Raw genomic sequence first — 17,427 nt, 5'->3', positions numbered from 1 at the left:
CCTGAGCAGTGACTGCTACAAATACAATCGGGCTGCTGCGGGTCATTGGCTGCAATTTGCCTTTGGTGCCGATCAAAATAGAAAATGAGCCAGAACATGGTGTTTTCCGCCTCTGCGTGTTCCTACCTTATTAATAGTGTTCCATCTTTCTTTTAGGTTATTAACTGTGGATTTATTTCCATAGTCAGATTGCAGCTGACTCAGGCCAACATAGGTTGGACCCACCTCCTTCTCTGCTGAAGATTCTCTGGAGATAAAATGTGCCATAGGCCCTCTCTAGGATCTGGATTTTGGGGGGATTATTTGGGACCTTTGCTTCTGTCCTCTCAGGCTACCAGGCTTTCTGACTTTCTGTTGCTAAATAGGGCCAGAATGAATGGGAATCAGAGAACCTGAAGTTCCAGCTGTGTCTTTGGCTCTGTCGCTTTGGATGGGACTGCCAAGATTTTTGTTGTGACTAAAGGATTTGAAACAGTCAGCCTGTCTTTTCAGTTTGAGGTTGTTCCGTTGTAACTGGTCTTGTTGTTGGTAGCTGTAATTATCATTGACCACCGAGAGGCTGAGTGGACTGCCACCTCCGTGTCTCATAAGATGGTACGTGGAATTTTGTGTAATTACTTTTGATGTAACCGAAACACAACCAAGGTCACACTTTGCCCGTGTCTCATGATGACTGAAAGCTTTTGGGGTGGTGACTGCTCGGTTATGGTTTTCCTGGAAACCGTAAACTTGGAACCCTTAAAACCTGCCAAGTCATAGATACCCTGGCTTCAGTGGGGCCCTTTATTAAGCACTGAGTGCCAGGATGACTCAAAGGGTGCAAATGAGATGGGTGTTCTGCCAGGCGGTTTAGTGGCAAATCAGTCAGTCCAGGATCACACTGACTGAATGCTAGGCAAAAGAAACAGTTCTTTTATTGGTTTTCATTTTCTGCAGAGATGGAGGTCTTGCTATGTTGTCCACATTGGTCTTGAACTCCTACCTCGAACAGTCCTAATGCCTTGGCCTCCCAAAGTGTTGGGATTACAGGCATGAGCCACCGTGCCTGGCTAGAAACGGTTCTTTGAAAACTCATTCTAGTTGGGAAGAAAAGACTAATACACATGAAAGAAAAGTGTACAGTAGATAGCATGTAGTAAATATAGTCCTTATGCTACAAAAGGAAATGTAGTTGAAAATGAACGTTGGGTTCTAGGGGAAACACTTAAGTATGTGCCAGCCTTTGCTTAGAAGTACAACCTGAATGGCTGTGAGACTAAAGCCAACTAACAGCTTTAAGCAGAGCCTCAGGTGTGGGCTGCAGCTGGTTCCCTAGGAAATTGGGTTGTCTCCTGCTGTGACCAACTGGGACTGCCAGGCAGGACCTTAAGCAGCTGCTAAGGGGCTGCCGCCCCACCCTGAAGACAGAATCATGCAGTCTGCAAACCTGGCTGCTTTGGATCAAAATCATACCCTGGAATATGTGCTACTTTTTAAATACTTGGGTTTTCCTTAATTACTTAATCTCTGCTGAGAACCAGCTGCATCCATCTCTTTTAGGTCCAGAATGATCCACAGCGTCTCATGAGCAGAAACAGCCCTGTCAGCATAAAGTGAGCAGACTCAGCGTGTGGAGAGTTGTTCACTGGCAGCTTAGGAGGGAAGGTGTTCATTCATTCAGCAGATACACGTGGAGCGCCTGCGAGGTGGAGGGCTTGGCTTCAAGCCTTGAGGACACAGCAGTGAGCAAACAGAAAGGAGTCCCTGCCCTCATGAAGCCCACATTCTTTGGGAAGCTGATAAAGCTGAAGCTCAGGCACAGGCTGTTCATCATGTAGATTCAGCTGATGACCCTCCATGGCAGGCTGTTCCCGGTGGCAGTTCCTGGAGTTTCATTTCGGACAGGCTCAGAGCAGTCATCTGCTTGGAAGAGTCTGGGGAACTTGTCTGAAGCTGCATTTGCGTATCAGGCTACTCCCTTGTATTTTTTGTAGTCTGCTGTGAGATTATTGGGGGGAGGGGTAGCTCAAGTCTGTGGTACTGTCTCTGGTTAGTGGTCGGTTCTGGGTCACTATAGGGGTTGGGAGGTTTAAAGCAAGAGGCAGAAGGGCAAGAGTGGCCGCCCCAGTGGGCTGCCTTTGCTCCCATCGCCACTTGCATGATCTTTCTCATCGTGCTGGCTGGACTAGTCTGTTCACTGGCAGCCCCTGCATCAGGCTGTGAGGACGCCCTGCCTGCCTCCTGTCTCCACCCCTGTATTAATCTATGTGCCATCAAGAGCGACTGACTCTTTCTTTTCAAGGTTCCTTTTCCTGCCTTCCCTGTAAGCTAATACCTTGGCTGGTCTCACCAGCAGACCCTCCCCTTTCTGCTGCAAGGCTTTGGCATGCCCTCTGTCTTCTTTGGGGCCACCCAGGGAGTTCCTGTTTCCTTTCTGTGGGAGGCTTCCAATTCTTAGTTACAGCAAAAGAGCCTGTATTTCTGAGCTCACTCGTACCCACTCCTGGTCTGGAATGATTTATAGCTTAGGTGTTACAAAGGGAGTCCTGGAACTCTTCCTAGAATCTCTTAATTCCATTCTTGTGGTATATGACGTTCTAAACATTAACATGATGTAATATGTAACTCCCAACAGAAACGAAAGAGGAGAGAGCCCTGCCAGCCACGTTCCTCCCTCCTCTCCATATACGTCCTTCCATTTCTGTGCAGTGAACCCCGGGAAGCCTTTGTCAGTCAGCTTTCTTGTTCTTCTGGCTCCTCACTCCCCAGGGACCACCAAGCCACAGACTCCACGGTTTTCTCTGAGGGCGTGCAAAGTGGAAACTAACCCGCGCCTGCAGCAAGCCCAGACCTTCTACAGTCACGTCTCCCGGTGGTGAAAGGCCGTTCACGATGAGTTGGACACAACCAAGGAAAATAGGGAATGAATATGGCAGAGCTCCTCTCTGGCTGCTGCACTCCTCTTCTGGCTCTGTCCAGAAGGAGGCTGATGGCAGCAGATCTGGTGAGGATGCTGGGCCTGTGGCCCATGAACCTACCTCTCCCAAGGCAGCAATCATGGGTGTGGGGTCAAGAAAACACTAAGAAGGTGGACCTGATAGGACTTTTTAAGGAGTGGCCAGGGTTCTCGCCAGCTGGAAGCCTGGAGAGATGGAAGAGCATGAGCTCAGTTTGGGGAAATTCAGTGATAAGACTGGTTTATAGTTTCTCTTCTGGAAGCCCATAGATATAGGACCTGCTCATTCATTTGATTTGTGCCTCTTACTTGGGCTTTAGGGCAGATCTGTGGCCAATCACAATGAAAACACCTGCCCAGTTAGCAGGCCCATCCATCAGAGACGTCTGCATTAAACAGGCTAAAAAATGATCTTTATCACCAGTTGTAAGTGACTGAAAAAAAAAAGTGCCCTTCCACGTTGCTCAGAACTTTGCCCCCACCTACTTGATCCTCACCAACAGGTCAGATAGTTTTAATAATCTATTGGCTGGTAAATTTATATCCTTTGCAATTAAAAAAAATCACTGATTTGCATAGCAGTATGCCATCTGCCTACTTTGCGTGTCGGGGGTGGGGGCTGTCCTGTGTGTTGTGGATGTTTAGCAGCAACCTGGCTTCAGCTTGCTAAATACCAGCAGCACCTCTCCATTTATAACAATCAGACATGTCTCCAGACTGCCAAATGTTCCCCGGGGGGAGGAGTCTCTCCTGGTTGAAAACCACTGCTTTATATGACGGTCAGGTGATTGTCCTTGATATGAAAAGTCAAGTGGGTTACACGATCGCTTTTCTTTTTATAGAGGCCAAAGCCAAGTGTGTCAGACCTTCTTTATGAAAATACAAGTGTTATCATTTTTTTTCTGAGTTTGTAGAAAGGCAGAGTTCCTGTTGGGGGCTCATTACAGCTGTCGGTGCCTACACTGACAGTGGCACTGTCAGGGACGGATAACCCCTGAGCTCAGGGAGATAGCGGAAGCGTGCAGGGTCTGTTTAATATGAGTGAGGGCTGGCATGCCTCTGGCCACTCTCAACAGTGAAGGCTGCTGCTGCTCAATAAGTCATGATTATCAGAGCCTGGAGGCATCTAGGGAGCAAAAGATTAGCTGACCGAGCATATATCTAAAACTGTTTATTTTTAGGCTGGGCGCAGTGGCTCAAGCCTGTAATCCCAGCACTTTGGGAGGCCGAGGCAGGTGGATCACGAGGTCGAGAGATCGAGACCATCCTGGTCAACCTGGTGAAACCCCGTCTCTACTAAAAATACAAAAAATTAGCTGGGCATGGTGGCACGTGCCTGTAATCCCAGCTACTCAGGAGGCTGAGGCAGGAGAATTGCCTTAACCCAGGAGGCAGAGGTTGCGGTGAGCCGAGATCGCGCCATTGCACTCCAGCCTGGGTAACAAGAGCGAAACTCCGTCTCAAAAAAAAAAAAAAAAAAAAACTGTTTATTTTTAAAAAGCAAGCAGTAGAAATACTGCAGCTTGTCTTGTTTTAGCATTTATTAATTACACTTTCACTTTACCAGCAAGGCACTAAACCATCCTCCCCACCCTGAACTTCTTTGTGAGTCAGAGTCCCATCCTGCATGTAGTACCTGTGGCTGAATTGTACAAACAGATAATCCGAGTTTTAAACAACATTTCCCAACCAGCATGGAAAAACGTGCTGTTGGTAATATGAGCGTGCTTTGAAGGAGGGCAACTTGCTGGCTTTTTTTCTTTTGTTTCCCATACATGAAAATGGCATTTCAACTTGAAATGTGGATACCTTTCCAGAAGATTGCTTGAACCCGGAAGGTTGAGCTGGGATAGTGCCAGTCTGTCCCAGCCTTGATGACAAAGTGAACTGGGATTGTGCCAGTCTGTCCAAGCCTTGATGACAAAGTGAGACCTTGTCTCAATTTTTTAAAAACCCACAAAAAAGACAACAAAACAAAAAGTAGACAACTTAAATGCTGTCTTAACGCTGAATGGTCTCTAAATATTAAAGTAAACCCTAGCCAACAGACATATTAGCTGTTTCTGTAACATAATGAATGGTACAAGTATACTTATCTTGCATTTTAAGTTCAATTCTATAAATGTTTATGGAGCATACATTGTGTACCAGGATGAAGACACAAGAACAAAATGTGGACCTGCCCTTTAATTGCTTACAGTCAAAGGTCATAATAACACCATGTGATAAAGAGAAGAAAGTCATGATTGATCCTTGTGGAGGTTGGAAGGACTTTCCAGAGGAGGGGCTGTTTGAGCTGTGTTTTGAAGAAGAATAGGCACCCTGTAGTCACAAGAGGAGGGCATGGCCTCCCAGACAGAGGTAACAGCAGTGCAAAGGCACAGAGGCTTCAAGTCGTAGGACACGCCCAGAAAACCCCCAATGATTAGATGAGTCAGATTTGTAAGAGAGGAAATGTGGGGGGTGGTGGTGATGAAGAAACAAAGTCATAATGGGTCTGATGTCCTCTGCTGAGGAGCTTAGAAGGAAACATTTAGGGGAAGGGAGCCAGCAAAATCTTTAAGTCAGGGAGGAAGATTTGCTTGTTAGAAGGCTCTGTCTGGCTGCTGTCTACAGAAGGAGGCTAGTGGCAGCAGGTCTCATGAGGATGCTGGGCCTGTGGCCTGGGGACTTGCCTGCCCCGAGGCAGCGATCATGGGTGTAGAGGCAAGGAAACACTAAGGAGGTAGACATGATAGGCATTAAGTGGGAGTGGCCAGGGCTCAGGCCAGGAGAGAATGGAATAGCATGAGTTCAGTTTGGGGAAAATTCAGTGGTAAGATGCTCGTTTGTCAGAAACACAGCTGAGATGGGAGATTAGTTTGCTGTCATCAGTGTCCTCTTGGTCAGCGGAAACTGTAACATAAAATCTCCTGGTAGATGTGTATAGAGAGAGAAGAGAGGAGACTTGAAGAGGGAATTCTAAGGGTTACAGATGAGTGGAAAAAAGTCAGAAGAAGAATCAGAAGGAAGTGGTTTCATAGTAGGATAAATCACGTGCTGAAAGGAAGTCAGTTCGCTAACAGACTGAGTTCTGTTAGACATGGCATGAGGTTCTTGGTGTCACCGTCTTAGTGTCTGCTCTTATCTTTGGGGTTGTAAGAGCCCATCTAAACTCCATTTACCTAACTGAAGCTTCCCTTCAAAGTGGACACAATGTGCTCTCTCCTGTATAAACCTTTTAAGCTGTTTCTGATGACTGTTCCTTGTCTTGTTAGAGCTCTGCCTCTTTTAATCTAGCCTCCATACCTTTAGAGTCAGGTCTGCAACTTTCTTCCTCAATGGACAGTGGAGATCAGTATGTAACCCAGATCACAAAAATGGCTTGGGAAGGGATTGCAGACACATCATTTGCTTGAACAGATTTTGTTCCCCAGCCACAGGACCAGAAAAGAGCTTGCCATGACTACTCTGGAAGAATCAATCTCAAAACAGCATGTAGAAGGCACATTCCACATGGAAACTTCATCCTGGGCATCAGCGGTGCAGCCCAGGGGGAGGAAATGAATCCTCAGCCAGTGGATTCCCAGGCATCACCTTGAGGCAGATATGGCATATTCTTGGCCATATTCTCTAGTTCTCTAACTGGGTAAAGTGTCTAATCAACTATAACCCAAAATTCTTCCCACATGGCAAAAGTGTTGAATTCGTACATAGATCAGAGGGAGAAATGAAATTTTGGTTAAGAGTTTACAGTTTTGGGAACTCTGTCGTGAAAGATGATCTAAATAAATGAAATGGTATTTTTAGTCTTTATCCTATAGAAACTATACATAGCCCTATACAAACTAAGTCCATAAATATCCCATTTGATGCTTAAACCAAAATCTTCATAAAGAGAATTGCACTATGCGAAATAATGACTTAAAGAATTCCTATTGTGGAAGCTTTTGTCATGTTGCTAAACCTTTTTTAAAAAGTAGATAATCACCCAAGATACCTTCTTTGTGACTCTTAAGTTTTAGTGTATTTCAAATATGGGTAGTTTTGACTAGAAGCTATTGTTCAATGGTTCTTCTCAACCACTAGGGGGTGCTCTTAATGTTAGCGATGTCTTCTGAATGATTGACCAATCAATTAAAACATCATGCCCAGTTAGCAATCCTCTCCACTCAGAGATGCCTGCTTTACCAGGCTAAAAAAAAAAAAAAGGTCTTTAGCATGGTATAGATACTCTAAAAACCATGTTCTCTTATTTTCATTAACTTAATTAGAAGTCAAGCTAATTGTAGGACATCATAGAATTGGCATTGGGAATAGTATGCAACTGTTAAAAATATCATGGTCTTGATGACTAATTATATCAGGAAATAATATGCAATATAAATGAAAAGAGACATGTATATCTTTTGCTTTTTCTTTTCTGTTTTTAAAACATGCTGTAGAATGTTAGGATAATTAGGACACAAAGGAAAACTTAAATCTAGTTAACATTATGTTGAAAATTTCCTATTTGCCCTGAAATCTCTAGTTCCTTGGAATCTAAAAGCTTGAGACTTATATATATCTGGTTGTCAGGATTAGGGGTGATTTTATTTTCATTTTCTTAATTTTCTCCTCAATTTTCTATGTATTTACTGTGTAATTACGATTGAACTATAGATGTGTAACTACTTTTATAAGTGGAAAAATCAAAGCTTTAGAAAGGAAAATATAGCACCAGCCGACCAGATTCTCCTAGTTACCTCTTCCACAAACTATTTTAACTATGGGCAAGGTACTTCATTTCTTCACACTTTGCTTCTGTAAAATAGTTGGGTAAAACTAATCTTGGCTGTAAGTTCCAACTCTTCTAAAGTTCCAGTTTAAATTTTACCAGGATACAAAAATGGTGCCTGTTATGTTCATTCCTGCAGCATTTATTAACCCTCACAATTGGTCAGGCACCGTGCTAGGTGCTATTAAAGATATGTCACTTAGCATCTAGGCTCTGCCTTCAAGGGTCTCAGGTCCCCTACAGAAAACAAGACCAGGTGCACAGATCCAGCCCAACCCTACACAATGATACTGGAGAGCTGTCTGTGGACTGGAAATGCCAACCGAGTTTCCATCAGGAAGGGAGGACTTGTGCTCTGACTCTGCTCTACCCCGTCATAAGCTACTGCTTATTTATACTTTAAAGAACATCCTGGCCTGGATGTTTCACAGTGTGTGTAGCTGCAAGCTAGATTTCCTTTGTTTCCCTAGTCGGCTGTATATATACCAGTAAGCCTTGTCGAGTTTCATCATGAGAGATGGCTATAATGCATTCAGATTACCAGGAAAACACTTGGTCTCTGAAAAGAGCTGTGTCCCTCCAGGTTTGAAATGCAAGGTCCTAAGGGTTTGTTATATTCAGGACATATTTCACCTTCCCAAAGTCTAGTCTGTGAGTTCAGACAGGATGTATCTTGCCTAGGGGCTTGACACAGGGGTTGCAGGGTGATTGAATTAACTTCTGACATCTTCTGGGCTGTGCAAAATGAGAAGTTCAAAAAAAAAAAAAGAAGCCATTAGACTCCTCGTTGTTTCTTCCTTGAAGCCTTTGTAATCTTTCTTAATGTGGTTAAATTCAAGTTGTTTCCAGTTCAGAGATGGTGCAATCAGATTTCCTCATGAGGGTGCTTTTCTACTGTGACCTCTTTGACGTCAGTAACTATTTCCTGTTGATTTGAACTCCCTACTTACCCTGTAGATGACTTTGTCCAAAAAAATAATAAAGCAGCGGTACTTAGGAGAAGTTCAACACAGTGCTATCTGTTACGGAGACTTCCTTCTCCTTTCCCACAGCCGTCTGTAGCACTCTGCAGCTTTTCGTACAGCATGGTCTTGTTATTCATATAGAAATACTCAAAGGCAATTCTTAGAACTTGGGTACCTAAGTATAGGTGCGGCTCCCAGCTTCACATTGCCTTAAGCAATAGCTACATTTTTCATAACTTTTTTACATGTTATGTCCATCTTTGCCTCATTTCTAAAAGCTGGTCTGCATCCTCACCGTAATTCAGAGCATGGTAACTATTTCCTACTGCCCTGCTTTCCAGAATGATACATCTTCAAATGCAATCTTTAAATCATAGAGACAACAGATTTTTGCTTTAAGTGTAGAAAAATATTTTGCAATCTGGTTCTAATATTGAATCAATTTTATAGGAGAGTCTACTATTAAAAGTCTTGCTTACCATAATATGTTTGCAAGGAGGGCATTTGCTTTGCAATAATAATTATTAGTATAAAGTCCTTAAAATAGAATATATGAATTACCAATCAGTGTTAGAAGATTAGAAAACGTATCAGAACTGAAACCTTGGTTAGTATGTTTTGGTTATCAAATCTAGTTTTTTTTTTTCTTTTTTCTTTTTTTTTCTTCTTTCTAAGGGTTTAGAAAAGCACCAAATCTAGTTTTATAACCCCACGTTCAGCAAGCATTTCCCAGGAAAAAAAGTCCTTATCTGGTCAAGGCCATTACCATATAGCATCAGGAAATGTCTCTGTGGCCTAGCAGCTGGGCTAGGACTCCTTCCACCTCCTTCCACCCACTGTGCCCTTGTCCCACACTGAGGGTTGGGAAAGCTGCTGCAGCTGCTGTTTCGGCTGTTTCATTCCTGTCCACTTGCGAGTGTGTGTGCACCTCCGCCAGTCTGGGAGGTCCATGAGGGAGGCATCACCTCTAGACCCAGAGCACACAGCTCTCTGCCACAGGTGTTGCAGCCACAGCCAAGGGGCCTTCCTATGCCTAGTGCAGCAGTACCTTTGGAGTCTTGGGAGCAGACACCCATGGGGGCTGAACCTGCAGTGGATGTACTAATGATAATGAGGATAATAGTTGCTAATATTTCTTGAGCTCTTCATTTATGGTATGCCAGACACTATTTGAAGCCCTCAGCTTAGGTCATTTGATCCTCACAAACCTGTGAGTTGGGTTGTCTTCTTATCCCCATTTTTCAGATGTGAGTTTTGTGAGAGATAAGCTAAATACAGCACAGCAGGAACTGCTCTTAGACCTCAAGCATCCTGGCCCCAGAGCCCGAGTGTCACCTCTGCCCTGGGCTTCCTCTTAGTCGTACCAGGGACTTGGGCATTGGGCACAAAATCTCCTCTTGATATAATGTAGTGGTACCAATAGTTTCTATTGAGGTTTTTTTTTCTGGGCCTGGCACTGTGTGAGGCATTTGGCTTCTGGTTTAATCTTTACATGATCACTTTAGTTATAGGTGTTATTATCCCAGATTTATAAAGAAATAGGGAAACTTCTTACCCCTTAAAAATTGGCGTGTGTGCCAAGCATGGTGGCTCACACCTGTAATCTCAGCACTTTGGGAGGCCGAGGTAGGATTGCTTGAGCCTAGGAGTTCAAGACCAGCCTGTGCAACACAGAGATATCCTGTCTAAACCAAAAATTTAAAAATTAGCCAGATGTGGTGGTACACACTTGTTGTCCCAGCTGCATAGGAGGCTGAGGTTGGAAGGATCACTTAAGCCCACAAGTTCAAGGCTGCAGTGAGCTATGATCCTGCCACTGCCCTCCAGCCTGGGTGACAGAGTGAGACTCTGTCTCAAAAAGAAAAAGAGAAATTGTCTGTATTTTAGCTGAAATTCTCCTGGTAGCAGAAAACTTACTTTAGGTATTAAGAAAATTTAAGGCTATGCAAAAAAACAAGAGAGAACTGAAAATAAAGATTCGGAGGTACAACAAATGTCTCATGCAACCCAAGGGCAGAAATTGGCCAGGTCTTTTAACTGATCTGAAACTGGAAAGACATGAGAAACCCTGGCAGTTTTTCTCTTGGCTCACTCACCCTCCCTGATCTCTTGTCTCTGCCTCATTCTGTGTTTCTGCATCATTCTTCTTCATCCATCCATCTCGTTTTTCTCCACTCTCTTCTACCCATGTTTACATTGCAAAAGCAGCCTCCGTTCCTTAACCCATGTTTCCTCAGTTCCTGCACACAGCCCAGACTAAATTAAAGGCTTTTTATCTCAGTTTCAGTTTCTGGAAAAGAGACTCTGGGCAAGCCCAGCTTGGTCTAACTGGTTGTACACAGATGCTCAGCATTTCCCACGTGGCTGGGCTGGGGTATGGGTAAGTGCTGAGGAAGCATCACCATGAGCTGAACAGATGCCTCCAAAGATGTTTGCCCCAGTGACCCTACCGGATCTTGCCCGCCGTCTACGCTCGCTCACCAGTCACTTTCCTTAGGTAGCATCATCTTGTCACTTGTGCCATCTGGCATAGCCCTTTCATCCACCCAGGTGTTATGTCTCTAACTCTTGTTGGTACAATTGCCCATCAGCTTTAACTCCTAAAGAACAACCCTTAATGAGAGGTCCCTGGGGAGTGCACCCTACTTAGACTCACCACCGTGATTAGTTCAGTGGATATTTTTAGCCTTTTGGGTCTGGGGAAGGAATTGTTCGGAACTGAAAGCCAGGGCAGAGAGTGGACCCAGACTGCAACAGGTCAGTGGCAATCAGAGCAAGTGACGACAGGAATTCTATTATTACCGGGCAGCAGCTCCTTGGCCTCCCACACCTGTAACTCACACCAGGTGTGGGACAAAGGGATTTCTGAGTGGCTTTCATTCCCGAAGGTGTTCCTCACCCCATGTTAATGACTTGGTTTGTCGTTGGCTGAATCAGGGACAAAAGAGAGGAGCAGGGAGAGACAAAGGGCTTAGCCTGTTGCCCATGCCCAAGCTGGAGTGCAGTGGCACAATCTTGGTTCACTGCAACCTCTGCCTCCCAGGTTTAAGCAATTCTTCTGCCTCAGCCTCCTGAGTAGCTGGGACTGCAGGCACATGCCCCTCCCCCCCCAAAAAAAAATAGAACTGAGGTTAAACCGATCTCCTGGCCCTGAGATTTCCTACCACACAGGTCAGGGCAGACTACCTGACAGAAGCCAGAAGCTGGAAGCTTCAGGTAAAGCTGTACAGATGTGCAGGCTCCGTTTCTAGGAAATTGGACTTTAGAAGAACTGAAATGGCTCTCTGCACAGGTTTAAATACGCAAACAGTCATCTTTGCCATCTCTGTCTAGAGTGGGATTTGGCAGACTCCTCTCTGCCATAGGAGTGACTCACAACAACCATAATCCGTCTTCCAGTACCTGCCTAATGCAGGATTTCCAAAAAATGCTTCACCTAGTTGCTCCACAGTTGAATTTGTGAAGCATGATTTGGTGTTTGTCGAGTCATTAGTGATATTAATTCTTAAATAGCACAGAGTGAGTAGAGCGGCAGGTGAGAGGTTATCTTCTGCCTCCCTTCAGAACTTCACATGCAGGTCTTTGCTCTGTAAAGGGCATTCATTAAATGTGAAATGTTTTACTCCTTTGGGATTAATTCCAAAGGAGTACAATTTTGGTGGAGTGATTTGCTTTTGTAGCTGATTTTTTTTATTCTGTGTGGCAAGTTCCAACATAACTGGAGTCTTTTTCAAGCGAAGCTTCATAGCTACACCTGTTTTACCCCAGGCACTGGGCTTACAATTCTAGTAAAGGCCAGCAGTGATTGGTCATGTTTATTAATGGCAGCTGAGACCCTGTACTTCTCATTTGTGGGTGACCTGAGATGGAGTGAAACAAAGCACCCCTAAGTAGCTTTTTGCTTTTTCTGCATTTCATTTTGAAAGTAGCAGTACAGTTACAGCGAAGCCTCACACCCACTCCAGTGCTTGACAACCTGCCTGCCTTTGCAGCCCCCCGCCCACTGCTGCCTGCCAGACATCTTACACTTCAGTTGCACATTCTCCCTGACACCTCCCGCCTCAGTCCCTACAGCAGCCTGCTTGCATACCCTCATCCTTCAAGGCTGGGGAAGTGGCTCCTCTGAGAAGCTTCCCCCAAACGCCACCTGCCAAATTCCACCTCCACCTCCGGGCTGCTCAGATGCCCTGCTCGGTGTCACCATGACACCTGTGCCCCTCCACTGCACTTACCACACTGTGGTGATGTGCTCTGTCTGCGTGTCCATGAGCTTCCTGGGAGCAGCAGTGTGGAGTCATGTTAGTTTTAGGAAACTGGGTTCTTACCCAGGGCCTGGCATACCATGTGTGTTTAGTAAGCATTTATTCTTGTTCAGAACCTTAAAGGAACCACAGAAGATCTCTGCAAGCTGTAGTAGATGCTGTAAAGCCTGCACACCAGGCTCTGAATAGAGCCACTGTGGGACCCAAACCAGAGCCAGCTGATTCTCATTGTGGACACCATTCAAACAAGCCTGATGGCCTGGTTACTTCAGGCAACAGAAAGGCCATTATGGGACATGGGTGGTTACTCATGTCCCTTCTTAATACAGGGCAGCAGGGATACAGCAGTTTCTCTTTCTGTAGCTGTTTCCCAACTCCCACTGCCTGAACAGGTGCTCTCTCAAAGAGCCTCACAACGGTGTCTTTCCCATGTCTGGCCTTCCATCTTTCAGATGAAAATAGGAAAAACGTGGAGGAAGCACATGTGCCTTTAGTTTGCTTCTAATTACAAGAGTAATACACACTCATCATAGACACCTTGAAAGATACTGAAAAGTACAAGAAAGAACTTCTGACATTCTATAGCTAGCTTTTGTGTCCTTTCTGTGCATATATCTGCGTTTTTGGCTATAACTGAAATCATTCTGCACATTCACATTTATGATCTTTTTTTGAACTAATACTTCTGCGTGAGAGCACAAGCGTCGGCAGTTCAGCAGCGGCAGTCACAACTGCACCCTTGCCTGAAGGGACCTGAGGACACGCTTGATACAATTTTATTTCTTTGTATTAAGAAATACAAAGAATACATCCCACCACCACCTGATGATGTGTGGATCTTCTTTTCTTTTCTTTCTTTTTCTTTTTTTCTTTTTTGACAGAGTCTCCCTCTGTCTCCCAGGCTGCAGTGCATGGCGAGATCTTGGGTCATTGCATCTTCCGCTTCCCAGGTTCAAGCAACTTTTCTGCCTCAGCCTCCCCGAGCACCTGGGATTACAGGCGCCCACCACCATGCCCATTTTTTTGTATTTTTAGTAGAGATGGGGTTTCACCATGTTGACTAGGCTGATTTTTGAACTCTTGACCTCAAGTGATATGCCTGCCTCAGCCTCCCAAAGTGCTAGGATTATAAGCATGAGCCACTGTGCCCGGCCTGGATTTTCTTTTCTAAACAGTAGAGTCTTTTTTTTTTTTTTTGTCATTTATATTCTTCTCTTCAAAAGTAATCTTGGAGAAATTGCTGCCAAATCTTTCCCCCTCTGCACTGAACATTTTAAAATGGGGTGAACAGAGAAGTGCAGGTAAACGGAAGGTTTCCTCACAGCCAAAACGTTTTGCTTGTTGATAACCATGCCTTTGTTTTTATACCTAGTGACATTATTTGAGGTCTTTGATAGGATGCACCAGTGCTCTGCATTAAGTCGTCGTCATGTCTCAGCTGGCCGGTGTCTCCTTCCGCCTGCTTCAAGAGTTGCTCATAGCCTGAGGGTTGTGAATTACACTCTGTGTTCCAGGTGGTGCCAGACAGGAGGTTAGAAATGAGACTCTGAATGAAAAGAAACAGGTACAGCAGAACCCATCTTTCTGGAGTGCTAAAGCTTGTGGTCCCTCACTGTGTAGCAGGGTGAATCTCCCAGAGTCTGTGCTTTATCTGAGAATCTGCCTCAAGGGCTGTGGATGGGGCTGGGATAGAGAAGCAAGACTAGAGGGCAGGATTTTCTCCCCCCAGATCTGGAATTTAGTCCACAGTCTGGCTTGTTAGACTTTAGGCCTTTCGATACCTGCTGCCTTAGAAACTCTTGCCAAGAGCGCCATGTACAGCAGCCTAAGGAACTTCCCCACTGACCCAGTTCCCGTAGCCAGGTGTTCAGAGCAACTGGAATTCATATGACTCCCAGTCAGATCCACCAGGAGAATGAACTGGCTGGTTAACGAAAACATGTAAGACTGACCTCCTTGCCCAGAGGTGGTTCAGGGTGGCATTTCGCCCTAGTCTTCCTCAGGCCCTCTGTGGCCATCCCTCCAAATGGACAGACACAGGGCATAAAAACTCCCTATGCAGATGTTGCTTTCTGGGGTGTCTCCAGCGTGTGTGTATCTTCTGCCCACCCCGTTGCTAACCTGCTAATTCCACCTTAATCCTTCCCACTTAGAAAATACAGGACAGCCATTGCTCATCAAAGCTTGTCCCACCCAATTCTGCCTCTCCCCTTGTCAGTCACCCGCAAATGAAGGCCAGCAGCTTAGTCAGATGGCTTGTTGTATTTACGTAGTTTGCCTGTTGGGTTACTTTGGCCAACTTGAAGAGTTGTGTTGCTGGTGGTGGTTTTGTTTTGTGAATCTTGCCATTCCTTCTTCACTGTTAAATTCTCGCTTCTCTTTTAGGCATTAAAATCGGGCATAGGAAGTCATAAGCTGTGCTGCCTTCGGATAGGGATCTGCCTGGTTACACCAGGGATGCAATGGGAGCTGAGAAGGAGCACATAGCGCTCTCTGCCTATTGTTCAGCTGTGAATGTGTGGAAACACCCTGTGCAAAGCCGGTGGCACTTACAACCACAAATAAAGACAGGTTCAAGGCTAGGGGTGGTAGCTCACACCTGTAATCCCAGCACTGTGTGAGGGTTGCTTGAGCTCAGGAGTTTAAGACCAGCTTGGGCAATATAGTGAGACCCCATCTCTACTAAAAATAAAAATAAAAATTAGCCGGCCTGGTGGCACATACCTATAGTACCAATTACTCAGGAGGCTGAGGCAGGAGGATTGCTTGAACCCTGGATGTAAAGCTGCAGTAAGCCAAGATTGCACCACTGCACATCAGCCTGTGTGACAGAATGAGACCCTGTACTCCCCCAAAATAAAGATAGGTTCTGCGTATCTGCATCCTTTGGTAAAATACGAATTTTCTCACAAAATGATCTCCAGTCCCACAAAATGAAATCATGAGTTGATGGCACTCATCCTATGGGCCTTGGCTAATGTTTCACTTGTTGAGAGACATCACTTGACCCCCAGGCAGGGGACCAGATGTCATACTTCCTCCACTTTTTCTTCACAGGATTTACCAGAATTTGTCAATGTCGATTTGCTTGTGTCACTTTTTTTTTTTTTTTTTTTTAATAAAGTGCCTCTCACACCAAACTCTGTATGGGGAGAGGCTGTTTCTGTTCTAATTTCTTTTGGGTCCTGGCTCTGAACTCAGCACCAGCTAATCAGGTATTTCATAAATCTTACAGGAGGGAGTGAGGAAACCCATTGATCTTAGAGGTGATGGAAGCAAAATGTTTCACACTTAGATAAATCCTGGATCACTTTTTAAATGAGACCTACCCATTTCCTTCATGAAGCAGTTGTCATTTCCATACCACTTTGTTCACGCCACTTGCATAGTTCTTAGTACACTGCATAGTGACTTTTAAGAGTCCACTTTACCTGCTAGGTTGAGAGTCACTGCAGGGGGAGAAGGCATCCCGCTCATTTTTGCATTCCCACTCCTAACTCAATCTTTTGATGGACTGAGGGGAATTTCCAGTGTGGATGCTACTATGAGGCTGTCATTTGACTTCTTTTTTTGGAGGAAGGAGTCTTATTCCTGTCACCCAGGTGGGAGTGCAATGGCACAATCACAGCTCATTGTAGCCTTTACTTCCGAGGGCTCAGATGATCCTCCTGCCTCCTTTTTTGATTTTTTTGGTGGAGACAAAGTCTCACTATGTTGCCCAGGCTGGTCTTGAATCCCTGGGCTCAAGTGGTCCACCCACATATGCCTCCCAAATTGCTAGGATTACAGGTGTGAGCCACCGCACCTGGCCTCCACTTCTGTTTGGCTGACTTGTCTAAAGGGGTGTCCTTTTTCTGTGATTGTTCTCTGCCCACTTGTGAGAAAGAATTAGAGCACCTACTAGGTGTCCTTTACTTTGGGTAATTAACCCCATGTGTTCCAGATGAAAGGCATTTACCTTTCAATTTACATTCCCTTTCTAGGTACATGACCTTTAAAGTACAGAGCTGGAGCTCTAACCAAAGATTTCTGATGCCTTTTGTACTTTTGATTTCATGTAGAAATTCAATGCTGTGTGAAATGAACTACAGGAGGTCCAGGTGCTGCTCTGCTTGGGGCATCTAATTCCACCAGACCGGTTGTGCTGGTCAGGATGTTTCCTGGAATGCATCCACTTCACAGTCTCTTGTCTCTGTGCCACAGCCCTAGGCAATATGATGCTGCTGGAGCTCTGGGTTGAGGCCAGGAGTTCAAGACAGCTGGCTGACATCGCAAGACCCTGTCTTATAAAAAAAATAAAAAATAAGAAAGAAAAGAAATAAAACAATAAAAAAGAAAAAGAGTGTATATGGCAATTAGGTTATATGATTTAAAGAGTAAGGACACTGACAGCAGAAAAAACAGGAAAATTTCAGAATAAAAATTGACTAACATCCACGATTACACTTCTCACTGTCCCCGACCTTCTCTCTGACTAAAGTTTCATTTGATAACTGCTGAGTTCTGAGA

General features: G+C 44.9%; 1 protein-coding gene across 2 annotated transcripts in view; it reads left to right on the top strand.

Annotated features, from left to right (window-relative positions):
• PRKCH (protein kinase C eta) overlaps positions 1-17,427 on the top strand; it is a 347,816-nt gene that overhangs the window by 256,434 nt on the left and 73,955 nt on the right. The gene's annotated exons all lie outside the window — the stretch shown is intronic.

This window comes from Saimiri boliviensis, chromosome 2 (genome assembly GCF_048565385.1).
Source record: "Saimiri boliviensis isolate mSaiBol1 chromosome 2, mSaiBol1.pri, whole genome shotgun sequence".
NCBI classification, from domain to species: domain Eukaryota; kingdom Metazoa; phylum Chordata; class Mammalia; order Primates; family Cebidae; genus Saimiri; species Saimiri boliviensis.
Note: the sequence above shows the minus strand (reverse complement) of the source record. Positions and strands in the feature narration are given on the sequence as shown.